At 47.3% G+C, this 22717-nt stretch overlaps 1 protein-coding gene across 4 annotated transcripts in view; it reads left to right on the plus strand.

The window, feature by feature from the left end:
- Positions 1-8867: 8867 nt before the first annotated feature.
- The window catches only part of SEMA6B (semaphorin 6B), a 48624-nt gene continuing 34774 nt past the window's right edge, over positions 8868-22717 (plus strand). Inside the window, exons 1-2 of one of the 4 annotated variants that reach the window (XM_074203990.1) lie at positions 9768-9959; positions 10258-10365. The gene's annotated coding sequence lies outside the window, so the exon portion shown is untranslated. The other 3 variants (XM_074203993.1, XM_074203992.1, XM_074203991.1) reach the window with 3 other exon arrangements.

Genomic DNA, 22717 nt, shown 5'->3' on the forward strand with positions numbered 1-22717 from the left:
AGAGAGAGAGAGAGAGAGAGAGAGAGAAAGAGAGAGAGAGAATCTTGGAAATTAATTAGCCATTCCCTGGCCCACACACACCCACCATCCGAAGATGAGGTCAGTGAGGTTTAGGGAGAGGAAGGTCACACTGCAAGTGAGTGGTGCAAGCAAGACTAGAACTCAAGGTTTCTGGCTCCTGAGATCAGAGTATCTGAGGATATAGCCATTTAACCATCTACTTTCTTCTATAGAACAGAGAATGGGTGAAAAGTAAGGGGTATAATGAGATGGGTGAGAAGGGTGATCCACTTGAGCCAAAGTAAGAAAGGCTGACTATTCAGGGAGGCAGTTGGGCATGTTACAGGCTATTTGGTCCCTGTGTCTCCCCTCCTGCTATGGTACCAGCTTTGTCCCCAGTAATAGCTAATGGGAAAGGGGCATCCATAGTGCTAATTAGCTGCCAATTAATCTGCTCTGTATTTGTGAAAAGATGAAATTAGTGTGAGTATGCAAATGTTAGTTGTCCCTGACTGAGAATGCACCCAGAATTCAGTGCACCTGAAAACCTGAGCTGATATCTAGGAAAGCATAATAGAGATGTATGTTAAATATTAAATCTAAAAAATTAACAGATTCCAACAGAGCCTTATTTGAAAATTAGTGCAATTACTAAGACTCTTTCCTGCTCCCAGAAAACCATCAAAATTTTCCAGAAAGGTAATGGCTAAGACCTGTGGCAGGTGGGTATTCCCAGAGCTACCTTCAGTAAGATTGGAGTCTATTTGCATATGCAAATGAGGTCCATGCCTTTAGGTTTCTCCTCCTTTTTCATAAAATTATCTAACCTGAGGATGGAACCCTGAGGAGAAAAGAGGTCAGTAGCCCTGGATTCTCAGGATGAGATTAAAAGGTGAAGTAGATCATTTTCTACCTCTTCTAAGAGAAATGAGAATCCTACATCCTTTTCATTTTCCTGAGGCCTAGAGAATGGCCCAAAGAGGCCCAAAGTGATATCCCCAGGGTTGCCAAGTACATAGTTGGCTGCAGCAAGAATAGAGCTTGCTGAGTCCCAGGGGCAATGAGAGGAAGGTTGGATGATGGACTCCTGTTCATTGAGAATTCAGAATATTTTATTCAATTCTCCAACAGCATTCTTACAGTCACATACACACATCAATGCCAAAACACATGTACCCACCTATGACAACCTGATAAAAGGGAAAGGGCAAAAGATTGTGAGTCAGAAGAATTTAGAATGCCTTTGCCACTTTCTAACTGGATAACCTTGGGCAACTCTCTTCCCCATTCAGGTCATCAATTTCCTCCTCTGTCTGATGAAGGGATTGAATGAAATGATCTCTTAGTCTCTTCCAGCTCTCAAAACCATATGATGCTATACACAGGAGAATACAGGTACACACATATACAAATACAAAATACAAAGACAAAAATGCTGGAAGACATACATACATGTAGAGTATATTATATGCAAACACTCAGGTACTCATGGAGGACAGAGACACATGCAAACCCTGCCCCAGTCAATGTCATTTATAGAAGAAGCTAGGACCCAGAATGCCTAGAGGGGAATAACAGGACTCTTGTGGATATTCAGTATTTGAGAATAGTTCCCAAGAGGTCCTGGCCCCCAGGACCAGGGCAGGAATTTGTATCCTTTTGACTTACTTATATACTTCCCTATATGGGGAGGTTGGCATCATCTACTCCAGGGCAGGAAGGTGCCCAAGTCAGAGGAAAAAGAATCCAGAGTAAAGGGTCAAAGCAATCTCTTGGCAAGTGGGTCTGCCTTAACTTTTTTTTCCCCCACCTATCCTCAGGCTGTTAATGCCTTCATTTCTTCTTTACTTTCTTAGGCACTCCCTGCCCCTCCTCTGACTGCTTTACATCTTTTCCTTATTCCTCCTTTTCCAACTCCCTTTCTTCTCTTTCCATCCCTCTCTTTCCCTGTTTCCCTGTTCTTCTCTTTGTGTTTCTCACTCTCTGTCTCCCGGTTCCTCCTCACGTCTTCGTATATCTCCTTCTTCTTGATTGCAGCATCCTTCTATGTCATTCAGAACCCTGTCTTTTTCTATATCTGTGTTTCTGTGGGTCTGTCTGTCTATCTCTCTCCATGTTTCCCTTGAGGATCATCCCATCCCCATTCTTCTCTGAAAGAGCTTCCCTATCTCATAACAAAGCTGGTTTTCCCCAACCCTCCCCCACAAGCTTCAATCTTCTTCCTCTCCCCCTCCCCATTAGAGTTTGCAGAGAATGAGAAAAGGAAGAGGAGAAAGGTGAGGAGGGGAGCCTGAGCCTGGAACCAGAGAGAGAAGAAAGGGAGCCCTGTGAAGCTGCTTGGCTACAGGGAAGGGGGCGACGCTCAGGGAAGCTCCGTTTGTCAGCCATGATCTAGAGAGGCAGCAGCTGCCTGAGACTGGGAAACTGGGGAGGTAAGGGCTTGGGAGGATTCCACCACAGACACAGAGAACCAAGCCAGGTCTAGGGCAGGGGGTGGGGAGAGCTTCTAAAGATGTCTCATCTCCCAGCCCATCATTCTCCCTAGGGAGCCCTTGGCCCTCCCCTTGCCCAAAGGATGCCTCTGGGCATCTTTACTACCTTAGGACCATCCCAGATCTTTTACACATCCTAGAAATGAGCTAGATCCCCGAGACTCCCGAGTTGCCATCATCCCCCAGTGATGTCCTAAGTCTCCTATATCCCTAGCAACGGTCTCCACTTCAAGATTTATGAGGTATCCCCCTCAGGACCATATACTGACACATATCTGGAGCTGGGGAACAAGATAAATGTTTAGAATAACTGAGATCATAGAGAAAAATCTCCTTCAGTTCTTCTCTCTCCACCCCAAGATGCTTGGCACTGGAAACCAGAAGGTCTGAGGGGAACCTTTCTATATAGGAATTTGGTGGAAAGGGAGAGGCAAGAGTAAGTCAGTGGAATCCTGTCTGACCTCAGTGTCCTTCCACTGTCGCCCTCCCTCTAACACAGAAGCCTCTCAAGAGTCTTTGAGTCTGGAAAAGGCCAGGAAAGTTCCCTTACTCCTTTCCTGTTATATGACCCAAGTGACACATTTTTCTGAGCCTTAGTTTCCCCCTACCCTCCCACCAGGTGACATGATGAGAAAATGATATGAGGAGGAGGTATGGGTTATTTCCTCCATGGTTAAGATAGTGAAGGGGTTTATAATAAGTGTTCTCCCTTTCAGAGCCATGCCTGTGGGCACCCTATTGCCAGAGTAGTGCCTGCCTGGCATTCAACAGCCATATCATGCTGGGTAGGCCAGCTGGGAGCCTGTGATTCTGGGAGAATTTATTTCACATCTGCTGGGCCTGCCAAGCAGCTGACTTTTTTTGTTTTTTGTTTTTTTTGGGGGGGGGAGAAGAGGGAACTTGAGGGAAGAGAAATCTGTCAAGTGACAATTATGTCTATGAGGCTCAGTAGCAGTTACAGGACAGGACAGCTGCTCATGGGCACCTGGGCCTTGATCCTTCTTGTCCAAGCTGGTGCCAGTCTGGCTCTGCTCTCTACTCCATTCCCAACCCCACCCCCAAAAGCCTGGCTACCCTGGCAATGAGAGTGATGGTCTCAGGGCTTCTGGTTACTGGCCCTCTGTCCTCATGCCCATGTCAGGAGCCTGAAGCAGCTCTGAGATAGGAATCACTGGTCAGTGCCCTCTCTCCCACATACAGGCCATGCCAGGCTGGTGAGCATGGAGTCAGATCACTATCCTCTTCCCTACACTCAATGTCAAGACCTAGGGACAGTTCTGGGCTGGGGGACCTGTTTTCCCCTGATCATTGAACCCCATGTCACCTGGTCTTAGGGCATAACCTTACAATTCCCTCTCCCTAAAGGGATTTCATAGTTGCCCTCTTACATCATTTACCCACCTGACTCAGTCGACTCTCATTTCCATCTCCTTCCATCACTGGGGCGATGGGTAAGCCTTCCTAGGGTAAGGCTAGAATATTTGAGAAGTCAGATCCCTAGAAGACTGATTTCAGGTTAAATTGAAATGGGATAGATGAGGCATGCTTAAAGGAACAGAGATTCAAGTCTCCACCTCCCCTTCAAACAGCTCTTTGGGAGGTACAGAAGTGACACTGCCATTTATATGCCCAGTAAGGTTTTGGATCCAAGGGTCTAGGATATATAAATTCTTTGACCTCCAGAAAATACTTTCTTCCCAAATCAAGTGCAGTCTCCCTTTTCTGCCCAGACTGGGTCTGCACTGATCACCTGCCACCTCGGGGTTGGACATTCCCTCCCCCTTTCCTAAATGCCAGGGTTTCTATGTGGAAAGGAAAACAACAAAAACAAAGACTAAACCAGTGAAAGGTTCCCCCTTCCCCTGTTTCAAGAGAAGTGCTAATCACAAAGCCATTTCACAGACAGGGACAGCTAAGCTCTGAAAGTCAGTAATCTGCTATATTGACCAGAAGCCAAGAATCCAGTCTAAGGGTCTTCATTAGGAAGAGATGACCAGAATGGATATAATCAGAGTGTCCTCCTGCTGGATGGAATGGGTCTCTGCAGTCCTTTACCTGGCCCTTTAGCCAAGGACTGGGGGGCAGGAGTAGCCCTGGATATGCTAAGCAGAGACTATTGCCCAAAGACTCCAGTCAAGTCAAGCCTTACCAGCTTTGTTTTGTACTTACCTTGGGCAAGTCATAGTCTCTCACTGGATCATCTTCTACCTCCAGCCCAGATTAACTGCAATTTCCTTCCTCCACCCCTTCCCTCCCTCCTCCTCTCCAGCACTAAGTCAAAAAAGGTCATTGACCAAACTTCTAACCCAGTGGTCCAGGGAGAGAGGAAGGGAATCATTGATGGAATCTTCCCATGGAAGGGACCCTCTGGTGACCTCGACTCTGGGCCATGAAAGACCCATTCATAGCCAGTGGAGATTCTGTCTGGAGAAGACAAGAGGAAGGGCACAGCAGGAGCTTCCACCTCCTAGACTAATAGGGGAAAAGGGCAGTTGTTCTAAGACCCAGTTGCAACCCACTCCCCAACTTTCCTGACTGCTCTCCAAGAGAGAGGAAGTCAGAGAATTGCAGATTGTCTAGAGCTGGGAGGGCCTTTAAAACAGAGAACTGGGCATGTCAGAGCTGGAAGAATCCTTTAGAACAGAGATCATAGAATGTCAGCTGAAAGGAACCTAGTCCAGCCCCTTTAAATGGAAAAACAAAGTCCCAGAAAGAGAAAAGCAGTTCGAATATCAGAGTAACTTTCCACTCTTGTGTATCCGGCCTAAAGGGAGGTCTGTCATCCTACCCCATAAATTAACAAGACCCTTCATCTCCTTCCAGCCCAGGGGCTCTGGAGGAAGAGATGGAAGGGGTAGACAGAGCTGAAATATTCCTTGGATGTGTATAATAGAAGGGTGATGTGTGCCAGGATAGTGGCCTCTGCTCTGGAAGGGGGAGGGGGTTAATGCTTGGTTGGTGTGCTGTGGGGCCAGGGGCAATTAAGAGGAGAAAGGCATCCTTCTGCCATGCTAATCTTTATATTTTTTATTATTTATATTCTTGCCCATTCTCTTTCTCATATTATCTATAGTTATATTAAATTAGTCCTCCCTCCTTCATCTGGAGAAGCCAAGACTACCAGGTCAGTTTAAAAGACAAGGAGGGACTCCAAACTGGACACCTGGTTCTGCTAACCCTTTTATCCTCTGTCCTAAATGGCTTTGGTCATAAAAATGACCTACTCTGAATTTTCATCCTTCACAGGAAGGAGAGAATGAATCAGTAGACCTGGAGAAATCATGCTGTAGCAGATCAAACCCTGGATTGAATCAGGAGATCTGAATTATTCCTGGCTTTGACACAGACTTCCTTTCAAATTCGGAGTATGTCATATTCATGAGGGAACTGGTCTAATCACCTCTGAAGCCCCTCCTAACCTTGATGATTCCAAATTCTAGGTTCTCCTGGCTGCAATGCTGTGCGTTTTATGATTATTACCCCTAAGGAGACAGGGAGGCCTAAAGACAAGAGCAGTTTTCTTCCCAGCGCTTAGAAATCCTCAAACAGCATTTGAGTGTCACCAAATACTGATGTATGACAGGAAAAATACCCTTCTGTTAGCTATGTGACTGGTGCTTTAGCAGTTTAAAGTCCACACTGCATGGGGAGGGAAGGAGAAGGGCATCAGGCCTAGGGGAAATGAACAAGGTACTCTTAGGACAGGGATGAGGGAGACAGGGCAGGCCTCAGCACAGCTGGTGCTGCAGTTCAAGTTGATTTGCCTTTAGAGCTAGACAGGAAGGCCTGGCCATCAGAAGAATGTGGTCATCACCAGGCAGCCCTTCTGTCTGTCAGCAGAGGGGTTGAAAATGTTGATCAGGTGCAGGGAGCCTCAGGCCTTCTAATCCATAGGGGGCCCTGCCAACATAGGCCAAAGTTGGTAACTGCCCCATTTTCTCCCAACCGAATCAGGGAACCCATTCTGTAGATTCAAATAGGAGACCTGCACTGCACCTCTGTGGGGTGCCCCCTCCCCCCAAAACAAGCCAGAGCTCCTCCTGCTGGACAGAATGGGCCCCTGCAGCCCTTTACCTGGCCCTTTGGCAGAGGACTAGGGGCAGAGGTAGCCCTGGATGTGCCAAGCAGAATATTGCCTCCAAATTCCAGGGTTTGCCCAGGAAAAGGAAAGAAATGGGAAGTAAAAAGAGTCAACCAAGTTGGATGAAGACAGAATGGGGAGAAGGGGGCATTGTCCTCCATCTCCTATTTGAATTCCTCCAGTTCTGCCAGTCTGGACTATTCATTAGGTTCTGAGCAAACATTAACTGGGCGTTATTAGTTTGTCTTAATCATCAGAACTGGCACACAATGGAAATGAGCAGAGACTGACTCAAAACACTGTAGTGAGGATTTCTGTGCTAGGTGGGAGATGGGACTGAGGGACTCAACAGACCTTTCCAGCTGACATTCAGCTCTGACTATGATTCCAAGAATTGATGAGTCTTAGATTCTATCATTTTAAGATGCTGCAATGTTAAGTTCCAGATTCTGTGGTTCTCTGAAGTTATGAGTGACTGATCAAAGAGAGCCCTGGATCTCCACCCCCCTACTCTTGGCCCCTTCTCCTACTAGGCTTGCCAGGGATTTATCAGACATTCTTTCCTTCCCCTGCCTCCCCCAACTTCAAATTCAGACCTCCAGTCCTCTGAAGAAGCAGCTGCAAATGGCCTCCTAAGCTCTGTGACCAGAGAGCCAGCCCTTTGGGCCTCCTCCTTAAAAAATAATCCATCCATATACAATGGGTCTGTATAAACCCACTGGCCCTGGCTGTCATTGTCAGGTTACAAGAACAGGAAGGAGGGTCTTATTTATACAGAATGGCTCTGTCTATCATTACCTGGCAGGGGATACAACTAATGCTCTAACCAGGCCCAAAGGCCTCTCAGGGCAACTAGAGGTGGGAGAAAGGGAGTTGGAAGACCTGAATGGACCAGATCCTGCTTCAGGGGTCACTAGAAGCTAAATCAAAGCTAGGAGGAGGGGAACTGAAAGAGCCCTTCTGCTCCCCATGTTAGGAAGTTCCACTGAATGGAAAGCAGTTACTTATTAGTGATAGCAGGTCATTTGACTCAGGTTGTTCCTGAAGATGTATAATACCATAAATGTGTGTAGGCATGCCTGTATGGATACACACATGTTTATATACACAAGACCTGATGCATTCTCACATGTATGACCACTTGTGCATTTTACACGTATGCCAATAAACTGCATGCCTATGTATGTGTGTCTCTGTGCCCAGATACCCAAGAAGATGGTCTATATTTCATGGAGATGCCTACACATGCACCTATATATTTTATTACACACCCACTCCCAGCGCGATCTGGGGAGGGCCGGGGGTGCGGAGGATGCAGCCCAATGTGGCTGCTGAAATTCCTAAACCGGCTCTTCGCCAACCCCAATCCCAGTGTCTCTGGGCTCTATGTGAGCCGACAGCCATCTCTTTCTCAGTCTCCTTATCCCTCCTCCCTCTCCCCATCTTCCCCTTGGGGGGGAGTACACAGGTTGACCCATTTCTACCCAGCGCTTGTCCAAAGGCGCATCCCTTCTCGGAGAGGGCTTCTGGTTGGAGGGGGGGCTTCCAGTCTCCTTTCTAAGGCTCTGGAAAACAGGATTCCTGGGTTCACTGTCCCAGGAGAACCAACACCCTCCGCCTACCCTGGGTTCTGCCCAAATGGGGGTGGGGGTGGACAGATTCATTCTCTTAGAGACCTGAAGGGGACCGTCACTCCGGAAGCTGCGGTGCGTGGGAAAGGGGGGTGGCCCCCACGCCGCGCGCCCCCCCTTTCCATGGGGCGGGCTGATCCGGGGACAGGATCCGGGCCGGGTTTTCCTGGCGCCAGGGGCCGAGGCTGAGGCAGAGGCAGAGGCTGAGGCAGAGGCTGAGGCGGAGGCCGGGGCCGGGGCCGGGGCCGGGGCCGGGCTGGGGAGGGGAAAGGAGGGGAAGAGAAGGGGAGCCCGAGCCCCAGGGTGCGAGAGATGCGGGAGGCGCGCGCCCCCAGTGCCGGAGCTGCCCGAGCCGGGGTCCTCGGGGAGCGCCCAGGGCCTGAAGGGGCTTGAGGGGGCTGGAGGGGAGGGCACAGACCCGGACAGGCCCCCGCGGCCCCCAGCCCCGCCCGGCCGGCCCCCGCACCCCCCGAGGTGCCGCTGCCCGGGCGCGCACAGCTGCGGCGGCGGCGGCTGTGCGGGGGGAGGGGGAGCCGGCCCCCCAATCCTCCGCTCCCCCCTCCCTCCCCCCGCAGGATGCCCGGCTGAGCCGCCGCCGCCGCGGCGCGGGCAGGGACAGGTGCGCGGCGAGCGCAGCGCAGCGCAGGGCACGGCGCGGGGAGCCGCTCTCCGGGGACCGCGGGCAGCCGAGGTAAGCGCCCCGCGCGGGACCCGGGGAGCGCGGGGCCCGGGGAGCGCGGGGCCCGGGGAGCGCGGGGCCCGGGGAGCGCGGGGCCCGGGGAGCGCGGGGCCCGGGGAGCGCGGGGCTCGGGGAGCGCGGGGCGGGGGCCGGGAGCGGAGGCGGGGGGGGGCTCCTGCACCTTCAGCCCCCGCCCCGCGCTCCCGGGGGCTGCGGTGGGAGCAACGAAAGGGATTGGGGTGAGCGGGGGGGGGCGGGTAGAGGCCCGGGGTGCTCAGAAGAGGCTGGCAGCCCCCGGAGCCGCGGGGGCAGGTGGCGAGTGGTAGAGGGATCAGCGATCTCCAAGCGGCGCAGCCCAGGCTGGCGCTGAATTGGGTGGGGAGCGACTCTGCCTCTCCGCCCTTCTCATCCCCCCCATCCTCTTTTCCCCATCTCCTGGTCGCCCCCTCCTTCTAACCCCCGCGGCTCCGGGCTCAAGGTGTCCAGGCCTGACTTGTAGCCCCCCCCCTTTGCTCCCCAAGGCTGAGAGACAAAGGGACAAAGGAAGAATCTATCTCCTCCTGATTGTGGGGGGGATGTATTTTGGGGGGGAAATAAAGCATTTCCACCCCCCCACCCCACCCCCGGCTCGAGGGCGCTGCAGCCTCCAGGCTCTGATTGGTCCCTGGAGCCCGGGGGGCTCCGTCACGTGAGGCTGGGGGGGCGGCTGCACGTGGGAGGTGGAGGGGTTGGGACAACTTAGTTGTCTGCTACGAACTCGGGGTGGCCCGTGGGGGGCGGAGCGGGGCATCGGGTAAGAAGGAGGGAGTGGGGAGAGCCACCGCCCCCTGTGTGCGCCTGGGGGGGGTCAGTGGGCGGACCTTGGAGCCCGCCCCCTCGGAGTTAGAGGGGGTCCAGTGCCGCGGGTGTTCACTTGGCCTCCCGACACCCCCCAGGACCAGACTGGACCTTCGCTCGCTTGGGCAGCAGAGCTGAGCTCCCAAGAGGTGGCGCTGCGGAGGGGGCTGGCACCTCTCGGGGTGGGAAGCGCGACCCAGCCGTGCCCCGGTCCCAGTTCCTCGGAGCCCCTAGACCCGGTATGACCGGGGTGGGAGATAGGGGAGGATGGCCCGGGTAGAGGTTAGAAGGGCCGGGAGGCTGGAAGACTGCCTTGGACTTGGGGAGATGGGCAAAGCCCCAGCACTAGAAAAGACATTTTAGAGAGCATCTAGTTCTTGGTAGGGATGCGGGGCAGGGGCGTGGGAAGGGCGTGCATCAAACAGGAAAAAACAAAATTAAAGCCTAGATAGAGGGGATATGGCTTGCCTGCTTCACACAACCGTTTAGCAGCGATGAGCCTCGAACCCTGGGCTTCTGATGTTCTCTCCAATCCAGGAGATCAACTAAGGACTAAGAGAAAGGGGGAGAGCATTCCCAGTCCTTTCTTTGAGACACTGAAGAAAATCCGGGAGGGGGACGCTACAGTTTATTTACCTTTGTTGGGTGAGCCAGAGATTTTTTTTGGAATTTCCACTGATGCTGAAGGGTGGTCTAGAGCCTCTGGATTTGGGGTTGAATGAGAGAAGGGGTTGAGAGATAGAGGTGTGTGTGTGGGGGGGGTCTTCTGCCTGTGACACAGGATTTGGCTATTTGTCTGTGAATTTTCCCCCTCCTCATCACCTTTCACACCAAAAGCACACCAGGAAACATTTGTTGATCCATTGATATTGGCTGCACTTCTTTGTGTCAGATCTATGGGTCCCAGAGCATGGAGAATAGGTGGATTTGGGACATGGTCCTTCAGACTGGAGCTTTCAATAGAAATGAGTGCCTAACTTTCTCCTTAATTCTCCATCAGAACTACCTATGTGTGTTCTCTCCAATCCAGGGGGGTGGGGGGAGTCTATGTGACAGAGGTCAGGGACATAGGAAGCTGAAAGCTCGAGGCAGAAATCTAGCTCATTAAGGTCTGAACCCAGGACTTGCTGTCCCAGAGGGAAGGTTTGTTATTTATCTGGATAAATTACTCTGCACAGTGTAGGCATTTCATACTTGTATGAACTGGATAACTGATTTGACTTTCTCCAGATGTTGACTGTGAGAGTATCTTGGGGCCGGGGGAGGAAGCCAGCAGGTTATCTATATGAGGTTTACCCCTTATTTTCCCTTCTTCTGTTATGTTGGGGGGGGGGTATGTGGTAGTCAGGGCCCGACTATCACAGGGCCAATTATCCCAGAGTAGAGAAGATCAGAGAAAAGGAATAGGTTTCATCAAAGAAGGGGGAGGTGAAGGGTGGCATGGCTGCTGCCAGCCAGACTGAGGAGCTACAAGCTGGGGGGGGGGGGGGGGGGAGAATCTGATTATTTGGGCCTTAAGAACAGGGCAGTCCCCTTCCACCCAATCCATTCTCCCTCCTGGGAGTAGTTTAGAGAATAGGAGCTTGAGGGGCCTCTGGATACCTTCCTGGAGGCTCATCCAGGAGAGTTTGGGGAGGAGGATCCTGTGATGATATCATGACCTGTTTAATGTCGGGACTGGAAGGGACCTTAGAACATAAAACACAGAATATTTAGGCTGAAAGGGACCCTAGAATGACAGAGCTGGAAAGGATTTTAGAAACCTCTTAGTAAACCCCCCTCATTTCCCAAGCAATGTGGCCTTTTCCTCCCCTTTTTTTGGTGGGCTGGGAAAAGGAAGCCCCCATTTAACTGTATTTCCCCTCCTCTCTCCGTTGTTGCTATTTGGCTACTGGTAGCTTAGGGGGGGAAGGGCAGGGCAAAGAGGGATCCCCCACACCCCCTCCCCTAAGGTGGGTCACCTCAGCCAAATCCTGCAGCTGTGCGGCTGTGGAGGGAGGGAATGAAGCAGCCAATGGCACAATTCATGGTGCTGAGGAAAAGCAGAGCCTGGGCCAAGGACAGCACCAACAGCAATCCCCTGGGAGCCTCAGGCTGGCTGCAGCCCTCTTCCCCTCCCCTCTCTTCCATGGGGGGGGGGGGGCTGCACATTCTAGGGGGCCAAGGTCACCCATCAAGGCCATAAGCCAGGATCTCAGCAAGGGTGGGGCTCCCCAGGCCTGGAGCTCAAGGTCCTTGTCAGCCTCTCTCTCCCTGGGTTGCTTTGGACATCTGTCTCTGTCTGTCTGGCCCAGAAACATGTCTCTTGGAAACAGAGGCAGCTGAATATAGTGGTGACGCTTTGGACATGTAACCAGGAAACCTGGCTTCTTATCCCCCTCCTGCCTCTCTCTAGCTGTGTGACCTTGGGCAAACTTCTCCCCTCTCTGTGTCTTTAGTCTCCTCATCTTTCAGATGGGGCTAATAATCTTTGCCCAGAAGTGGGGGAGGGTGGAAGAACCAGATCTGTGAGGATATGTAAAAAGCTCCTTGCAAAAGACTTGCAAAGATAGGAACAAAAGCCTTAGGTAGAAAGGTAATGTGACCCGTTCCTTATCATCCCAAAGATGGGGCTGGTCTGTCCAAGACAGGGGGAGGGAACTATCCCTGAACATAAAAGTGATGCTGTCACAAGTTACTGACCAAACTTGGAGATGGGGTCTGGCCCCTCATGAATAATAACCATTCATATTTACATAATTGCTTGAAAGTTTACAAATTGCCTTTTCAAAAAAAAATCCCATCAGTGCTAGGATTATTATTTCTGTTTTACAGAAGAGGAAAACTGAGGCACCCAGAGGGTAAATACCCCCCCCCCACATACACATGCACACAATCCCCCTGGTATAGGTGAGCAGCAGAACCAGGATTGGGATGCAGGTGTGTTGATTACAAACCCACCTTTCCACTAGCCTGCAACTGCCTTTTCCAACCTAGCTTGGTATGCTTTCCTTCCTTTTCTTCTTCCCCTCCCACACACCATTCCCCTCCTCTCCTAGTGAGTTCCTTTCCTATTGTGGGAAAGATTACTTTCCTGTATTTGGCCTAAACTGCATTCTACCTAAAAACAAACAACCATTTTCCTTCAGATCTCCAGTTCTTTATCCCCACTTCCCACCAGATGGTAAGCTCCTGAAGGGTAGGGAATAATAACTGACCCTCAAGTCTAGGTTCGAGTCTTATAAACAACACACTACCTTTGTGGCCTTAGACACATGGCTTCATTTCCCTAAACCTCATTCTCCTCTTCTGTAAAATGAAGTCAGATTTGAGGATCTTTCTAACACTTGATCCACTGATCTAAACACATCTCTGCCAGTCTCTAGGGCTCTGCACACAGTAGGCACTTAAAAATGTTTCCTGTATTGCCAGCTTCTAAGAGAGCTCTAAATTATATCCTGGGGTCACTCTGCCCTCCCCCCACTTGTTAAAGATACAGGTGCTTCCATTTTCTGCCCAAGTACACTAGCAAAATACTTCTCTGTTCATCCATAGTGGTAACAGAAAATACTCCTTGGGTCCCTAAAGTCAACTTTCTCTGCCTGCCCCCTGCCTTTTTGATCCAGTGTTCTTTTAACCTGAAGTCTATGGATTTGTTTTTTGTTATTTTGAAAAATATATCTTGGTATAATCATTTTTCTTACTGTAATCTTGTGCATTTTCTTTTCTTCATTCTGAGAAGGGGGTCTCCCCCAGACTGTCAAGGATGTTTTGGACACACAGACACATTGAGAACCTCTTTCTTCCATCTTCATAGTCATGACACTTTGAACTTTTACAACGTACATACTTATCTAAACTGTCTTGAGAGACTGCTGGGGCAGATGGCACCATCCCCACTTAACTGGAAAGAAAACAGTCTAAGATCTAGGAAGAAATTTACTTGAGGTCTTAAGAGGAACTCAGTCTCAGAATCTTGTAGTCACATTCCTTCTGGGGCTTTTTTTTTTTTTAGGATTTTGCAAGTCAAATGGGGTTAAGTTGCCCAAGGCCACACAGCTAGGTAATTATTAAGTGTCTGGGGCCAGATTTGAACTCAGGTACTCCCGACTCCAGGGCCGGTGCTCTATCCATTGTGCCACCTAGCCGCCCCTTTCTGGGGTTTCTTAACAAACATCAGTGGGGTTGTGCATGAGAGGATATATACTCAGACATATGTGTGTGTATATAAATATATATATATATATATATATATATAAGCAAACACATACATGTATAGATGCATATCTGTATATATATATACACACACACATGTGTATATATATATATATATTTATATATTTTATTCAGTTAATTTATTTTTTCTCTCCTCCATTCCCCAGTTGGAATGGAATAGAATAAGCATTTATGTGCATTTGACTATATTATTTCATTTGATCTATTCTTGTAAGGAACTGTTATTATCTCTATTTTGCCATTTAGGAAACTAAAGCAAACAGATTTGCCCAAGGTCACACAGCCAGTAAAACATATGAAGTCAGATTTGAACCCAGAAAGATTTGTCTTTCTGACTCCAGGCCCAGTGCTCTCTGATCACTGGGTTAACAGCAACTGCCTCAGTTGAACACGAAAACCCTTCTAATGACTCGGTGCAGAGTCAAGCAAAATAAATTCTTCCATTGGCCATGTCCAGAAATGCATGTTTTCATCTTAATTGTTTGGCTTTGTGTCACATGATGGAGTATATGTTTCATGATCCTCTGGAATCATTGTTGGGTCATGGCATTGATCATCAGTCTCAAGTCTTTCAAAGTTTTTGTTCACACATTTGTCTATTATCCTCTGTCCCTTGCCATATGAAGTTCTTCAAAACCCCACATACTACCCCCCTGGACACACCTGGAACACCCTTCCACCTCCTCTCAAACCACTAGCATCAGGGTGGCTAGGTGGCACAGTGGATAGAGCACCGGCCCTGGAGTCGGGAGTACCTGAGTTCAAATCCAGCTTCAGACACTTAATAATGACCTAGCTGTGTGGCCTTGGGCAAGCCACTTAACCCCCACTGCCTTGAAAAAACCTAAAAAAAAAAAACAAAACCAAAAGACCACAAGCATCAATCTTATTCAACCTTCAAGGGATAACTGATCTCCTGTCCCTTCCCCTGACCACCCTAGCCAAGAATAATGGTTCTCTTCCTTGGGTTCTCTTCTTCTGATACTTTGTAAACATAGTCTTATATTGTGTGTCTTTTTTATCCTATCTTCAGATCTAGAGCATAGATTCCTTTGTGGAACTGAAAATGTTTAGTCTGAAGAAATAAAAACTCAGGGAGGGACATAATGGTTACCTGCAAGTATTCAAAGGGACATCACATGGAAGAGAATCATACTATTTAATTCTAGAGACAGACCTAAGAGCAATGAAATGAGTACATTTTGGAGTTGGGGCAACTTACTAACTGTGAGAGCTGTCCAAAAGTAGAATTGGTTGCCCTGAGGAGATTTAGTTTCCCATGCTGATGAAATCTTCTGATTGACTTTCCTTTAGGAATGCTGTAGAGTAGTCCTTAACCTTTGTTTGGAACAAAGAGCTCTTTGGCCACATAGTGAAACCTATGGACTCCTCAGTATGTTGTTTTTCAGTGCTTAAAATAAAAATGTATAGGGAAGTTAGGTAGCACAGTGGAGAGAGCACTGGCCCTGGAGTCAGGAGGACTTGAGTTCAAATTTGACCTCAGACACTTAATAATTATCTAGCTGTGAGACCTTGGGCAAGTCACTTAAGCCCATTGCCTTGAAAAAACCAAATAAATGAATTAATAAATTAAATTAAATATATAAGATCATAAAGAAATCAATTATATTGAAATACCATTATCAAAATAAAAAAACATATTCATGAACCCCAGTTTAAAAAAACTATATGTAGACATTTGGACCACAGGGCCTCTGGGATCCCTTCTGATTTTGAGATTCTATGATCCCCAAAGAAGTCACAGAAAGCTAATGCAGATCAGTGGTCTCCAAAGTGGAAGGCTAGGGCAGGGCATGACCCCCCAAAATATGTGGTTAACCAAACCTCAGAAAGTTGTCCGAAAATAGTTAATAATGAGATTTCTCTCTGATCCAACCACACTTATTCTTAGCTCCTCCCTATGCTTACAAACTCCTAGTCTCTTCCTCCTCCTATCATCAACCCTTCAGGGCAGTTATAACTACTCTACCACCTAGTACCTCCAGAAGCCATCTATATCCTACTCACCCTTCCTTTCCCTTCAAGATCACTTTCTGACTTAAGGAGGAATCCCTCAAAAGTTAGCCTCTATACTCTAGGGCAGTGACTGGTCAAAACCTCCTTCCTCCACATTTTTTGTTTTGATTAGGACCCAGTATGTATGAATATATTTGTCTGTATTTGTGTTTAGATATAGATATCCACACATACGTATAGATATATATACATACAGATATAATTTCTAGAAATAGTCATGCATGAGTTGATGGGGTGCTCAAGTGTTTTACCAAGGGGGTACACTGCCAAAAAAAAAAAGTTTAGAAAGCACTGGTTTGTATGATAGCATACACAGTGAAGGAAATTCAGAACTGATAGGATGATAGCGTCTTTCAGAGTCCACTTGAGACATGTCTCTAGTGAAATGCCCCAGATGTCTCTACCTTTGGTCTTACACTGTTCAGCATTTTTATCAGTGATTTGGCTGAATATATTCATGGCATGCATATGAGACTTGTAGAGAGTAGCAACCTGCAAGGAATAGGCAAGAAACATGTTGGGTGGCAAAAAGGAAGTCAAAAATATCTTGGTTTGTTAGAACGAGGGACCAAATATAACATAAGAAATGTAATTGGAATAAATGTATAGCCCCACTCTTGGGCATTTTATTTTGTAACCCCAAGGATGAGAAGATGCGGTTAGACTGTTAAATAGTTTTGTGAGAAGGATCCGAGGCTTTTAGTGGATAGAAAGCTCCAAATGATTCACCAGTGAAACGAGGCAGCCCATCAAAGCTAAATGGATCTTAGGCTGCATTAATATACGCAGAGTGTCCAGAACGAGGGAAGTAATAGGCTTGTTGTACTCTGCCTTGGTCAGACCACATGTGTAACGTCAGGTTTTGATATGGGAGCTATATTTCAGGAAGGACATTTTTACAACTTTTTTTTTCATTTACCAAGCACTTGTCTTCTCTCCTCCCCCACTGAGAAATAAACAAACCAAAAAAACACCCCCAAATTCTTGTAATAAGTATGTATTGTCAGGAAAAAGAAATTCCAATGTTGGCCATCTTATTTCTCACATTGGCCATCTTCCCACATTGATCACATTGTCCATGCAGGAAGGGCATTAATAAATTAGAGTGGAAACCAGAGGAAGGCAACTAGGATAGTTGAAAGAACAAGAATGCAAGGTTGCTTGAAGAATTTGAGGATGTGTAGCTTGAAGAAGAAAAGATTATAAGGTACATGGGATCTATCTTCAAGTGTCTGAGGGAATGGAATGGCTCTTCTTAAGCCCAGGGGGAAGAACATGGGGTAATTGAAGTCTGAGAGGAGCTGATTGGACCTCCGTATAAAGAAACACATTCTAACAATTAGAGCTGAACTGCCTTGGGAGGTTGTGAGTTGTCTATCTTCAACTGAACTTAAAGGCTGGAAGTCTTTCCAGAGGCTGCATCATCACTTGCTAGAGAAGTTATGTAGGAGATTTCTGCTTGGGTCTAATCTGGTCTTGATGCTTTCCAAAGATCATACCAACTGTGATTCTATGGCCCCAGATGGATTAGGAATAGGGAATTATAGACAGGAAGGTTTTTACCTCAGAAGGAAATATCATCCTAACAATCTGAGCTATCCCACTATGGAACAGACTGTCACATAAAGACCTAAGCTAGCCATCATTGGAAGAGCAGAGACTGGATGATCCCTGTCAGGGAATCTCAGAGGTAGTTGAGATAGATGGACTAAGGTTCCTTCCAATTCTGAAACCTACAAATCAGTGATTCTAAGACTTACTACACATGCACATACAAGCACGCATGCACATGCACACACACACAGAGCGCTGTGCCCATAGTAGCTGCTCAGGAGACATTTTGCTAATTTTCCAATTGACCCATCATCCAGGCTAGGGTTGAAAATTGACAGGCCTTTCTTTGGAATGGAAAAGGGCCTGGAGGCACCAATGCCATTTAATCATCTACCTTCTGGTAAGACTGCAGTGAAGCAGCCCCAGATGGGTGTCCAATACTGGGTTCTGTCCAAAACTGCCTGGGCCCTGAGGATGAACCCACTGGAGGCAATCCAATTTGATTCATTTTCCATTAGAGGAGCAGAATAGTCTAATGGAAAGAACAGTAGCTTTAGAGCCAGAGAATCAGGGTTCAAATTCCACCTGGGGTTGTACTGTCTCTATCTGAGTGACCTTTACCAGTCTCTTAATTTCCCTTAGCATCTGTACAATGGGAATGGGGGAAGATTAATGATCTTTAAAGTCATTTCTAAATTTATGATCCTGGGAACTAATATTAAGTAATACCTACTGCATGCAGCATGCTGTTCTGGACCCTGGGATAACCAATTTTAGATAGAATCCAAACCGAGGCAGCTGAACCATCTCCTTGTATATTTGGATTCCTATGTTCAGTCTGGATACCTTGGTTTAGGAAGCACATTGAAGAGTAGGAAAAGCTCAGGAGAAGGTAAACCAGGATGTCAGAAATTGGGGATGTGAAGAGTGATTTAGGGAAACCATGAGAGCTGACTTCAGATTTGAAGGCCTGTTGTGGGGGAAAGGGATTAACTCTGTTCTGCTTGGCCAGAGGGGGCAGAACCAGAAGCAAAGTACAATTTGTTCAGTGGGTCTCTGCTCCATGTCAGAAACGAGGGGTGGGGAAACGTGATTTTGTACCAATTCAAGCTGTTCGGGAAGTGAAACTGATTTAATGGAAGAGTAAGTTCATCCTCAGAGGTTTCCATGTGAAAGCCAAGTGACCACTCAGAAAGAAAAGAGAAGCAGTTCTTGAGATTGTGCAAGGGCTTCCCCCCACAACCTGGCCCCCTGTTCTGTAGAGCAGCTGGGCCTGGCCACAGAAGCAGCGAGCACTGTTAGGGCTGGGGCCACTTGCCTGAGGAACATAATTCTCTCTGATTATCAAACCCATTCATCATCCCTCCACAAGGGACATCCAGATAAAGTGCCAGTAAATTAGAAAGTGTTAAGGTGATTTGGGGGGCCATGAGCCTCAGGTTATTAAAAATCCTTCTTTTGGTGACTAGTCTGAGATCATGGATCTAGTGTTATCTTTTCCCTCTCCCTCTCTTCACCCAGATCTCTGACATTACCCCTCATAAGCCTCCACCCTACCCCTGCCTAAACACACACACTGCCCCCTCCCTGACTTGGGTGCCTTTCTCTGAACTGGTATCAAAGCCCACAGCATGATGGGAGATGTAGTCCTAAACATGTACATGACTGGATTTCTCAGGATAAACCAATTTTGTGAGGGTAGGTGAAGAAATAGCTATATTCCTAGCTAATTCCCAAGACATCCCCTGCAGGTGGGGGCAGAAGGGAGAAAGGACAGTGAAAGGTACCAAGTGTATTGATCCCAGTGTAGTATATGCCCTATCCCTCTGGTCTTCTCACAAGAGGACAGTATAATATGTATGGCCCAGAAAGCAGAAGACAGAGGAAAAGAATTGGGGTTTAAGACCTAGCTATATCACCTTTTAGCAGTGGGATCTCCTCCAAGACACTCTCTCTCTTGGAAGTAACAGTTTCTATCTTTGTAAAAGGGCTACATTGATCCCTATGGGCAGCCAGGCAGCTGCAGTAGAGAGTATGCTGGACCAGGAATCAGGAAGGTTTCAGTTTAAATCCAGCCTCAAACACTTATTAACTGTGTGACCCTAGACAAATCACTTAACCCTATTTGCCTTAGTTTCTTCATCTGTAAAATGTACTGGAAAAGGAAATGGCAAACCACTTTGCCAAGAAAACCCCAAATGGGGTCACAAAGAATCTGAAAAAATCCCAAATTCCCTGCCAGAACCATTGGTTATAAAAAGTTTGTTTTTCATTTTCAAAGAATACACATGATTTGGATTTTAGTGAGGGGGTGCTGTGCTAAGTCACTAGCCTCGCTTTTTCCTCCAGAGTCATCTGGGTCCAGTGACCAAATATGAATCAGAATAACTAAAGATAGCCTTGAATGCAAGACAATCAAGATTGGATAACTTACCCAAGGTCATACAGCAAGTAAATCTGAAGTCACATTTGAACTCAGGTCCTCCTGACTTCAGGGTCTGTGCTCTACCCATTGAGCCATCTAGCTACTTAATGGTTTATAAAATATGCAATGTCCTTTGAAGGACTGGAAAGCTGGCAGCTAGTAATAATGTTAACATTCCCCGAGGCTTCTTCATAGATGGTTCCCATGTAGCAAAGATCGATGGCTTCAACCCATTTAGTGACTCCCAGGGGAAGGAGAGGATACAACAGGCAAAAAGAACAGGCAGGAACCAGAGCCAGGGAGCCACTCACCCTTCCTTAAACTTGCTTCCCCTATTCTCCTCTCCTCCTCTTCCCTTCCCTCCCCTCCCCTCCCCTCCCCTCTCCTCCCTTCTCCTTTCCTCTCCTCTCCTCTTCAATGGGTTGTTGATCTGGATTTTTTTCCCTCAGAGAAAGGAGAAATATGGTAGGGCTTGAAATATATAATTGACAGAGACAATGTGGTTTAAACGATGGGTACTAGATATGGGTGGCAAGTGATGACCCATGTGGTCCTTGGCTGTCACTTCCTTCTGAGTTGCTTTGGTTGCTTTTTGTGTAAAATAGGGAGAACAGTACCTGCCCTTCAGGTTGGTAAAGAAAGTCTTAAACATTGCCACAGGAATGGCAAAACTTCACGGATCTGTGCTGAATAGAGGTTTTCTCCTGACTTACCAGGAAGGCTGATAGGAGGCAAAACCATATTGCTGCAGATAGGTCTTCTTCCCAGATGAAGGGCAGGAAGAAACTGATCTGAGGTTGTAGCTGTTTAATCCCAGGTTTAACAATGAGAGAAATTTCCAGATTCTTAAGGCTTGTAGACATTGCATTCATAGGAATATATCATTAACCTTCCTTTCTCTGGGAAACTTCCACTTTGAGATAGTTTAAGCAAGAAGGGTTGGCCTGAAAGTAGTCATGGTCCTTGCCCAGAGGCCAACTGGGAAAACTGAATGCAGCTGCAGAACCTCTGGAAAACATTTTGTAAGAAGGAAGCTTCCTCCTTCTCTGTGGAGAAAATGCTAGGCTATGGACTAGGCTTTATGTCTAGAAGGAGGACATCATCCAGATGTTCTCAGTCTTTGGAACAGAAATTTCTTGACAAAAGAATGTCTTTTTTTGTGGGCAGAGACTTAGTGGACCTGGAACCATAGGATGATCCACCTACTTCTCCAAAATCACAGGAAGTCAGATCTGGGAGGGGATTGAAAACAGAGACTAGAAGGAATGGGAGACATTCATTTGAATAGAATGTCAGAACTGAGGAGCCAAGAGGTTCCTTAGTAAAGTGTTAGACTTAGAATCACGAAGACCTGCCTTAGACATTTACTACATGTCCCTGAGCAAGTCACTTAATCTGTGCCAGTATTAATTTCCTCAAATGTAAATTTGGATATTCATCTTTATTGGGTTATTGTGAGGATTATGGGAGATAAGACATGTATACTACTTTGCAAACCTCAAAGAGCTATATTAATATTAGCCATTATGTCAAAGTCCTTATTGATCATCCTTTCTAATGCTAATCCTTTGCAGAGAAGAGTTGACATTGTGATACAGTGGGAAAGTTAAAAGATAAGAGTTTAAATTCCAATCCTGGCTATTTGCTATTTTCATGACCTTGAAGTCACTCACTTTTTTGTACCTCAGTTTCCTCACCTGTAAAATGAGAATCTTAAACAATTAAGGTCCCTTCTTCCCTTGATATCTTGGAACTGAATGACCACTGAGATCCCTTCTGACTCTAAAATTCTATGATTCTTTTAACTACAGCTAGTTAGTAGCAGAATCCAAACTCCAATTGGGTCTGAGAAATCCAAGAATCTTTTTACTTCTAAATGGAAAATGAAGACGCTCCTGAGTGACTAAAATAAAGTCTACCTTGATTCCTTTAGCCATTGTTCTTCCTCATTCATTGTCCAGCCGCATCCTTCTCTCCCTTCTGTTAGCCCCTCCTTGGGACATTCCAGACCATTGACTCACTGGGGTCTTGTGGTCCTCTCTGACCCCAGAGCTCCACCCCCCCCCTTACTCTTTCTCTGCCTTTGTTTTGTTCTTATCCTTGGACTGGATTGCTTTCCATTCCCAGTACCAAGCCAGGCCCCTTAATGCTCCCCTTCCAGATGACGCACACTGAGTTTCCCATTGTGTTCCCCCCCTACCCCCTCCTTACTCAGCCTGGCTTAGAACCATAACCAGAGAACATAGACTGTCAGAACTGGAAGGAATCTCAGAACACAGTATGTCAGAGCTGGAAGGCATATTATAGACATATGTATGATTACAGAATTAGAGCTGCAAAGGACCTCATCGGTTATCTAGTCTAACCTCATTTTACAGATGAGGGAAGCCAAGTAAAGCCCAGAGGTAACTTGTCTTCAGAATACAGGTAGTTAGCAGTTGGTTGGTCCTCTGGTTCCAAATCTACTTTGAGCCGCCTCACTTAACAAAGGATGAAACTGAGGGACCAGGACTTGTCCAAGGTAACAACAAATTAGATTTTCCTTAGCATGAAAGGGGCAGCTGTTCCATCAGCCACTCTCCCCTAGCCTCCTTCTCCCCCGCCATTTATGTACTTGGGGAATGTTTTAGTAGAATTGTTGAGTTGGGGGGTGGTTTAATCTGGAGAAGGACTAAGGAGGCTGTAGATGGAGAATTACGAAGGGACCAGATCCCAGTTTAGTCACTCATTTCTCAAGTTCAAATCCTTCCAACCCAAAGAATGGCC

This window comes from Macrotis lagotis, chromosome X (genome assembly GCF_037893015.1).
Source record: "Macrotis lagotis isolate mMagLag1 chromosome X, bilby.v1.9.chrom.fasta, whole genome shotgun sequence".
Classification (NCBI taxonomy): Eukaryota; Metazoa; Chordata; class Mammalia; order Peramelemorphia; family Peramelidae; genus Macrotis; species Macrotis lagotis.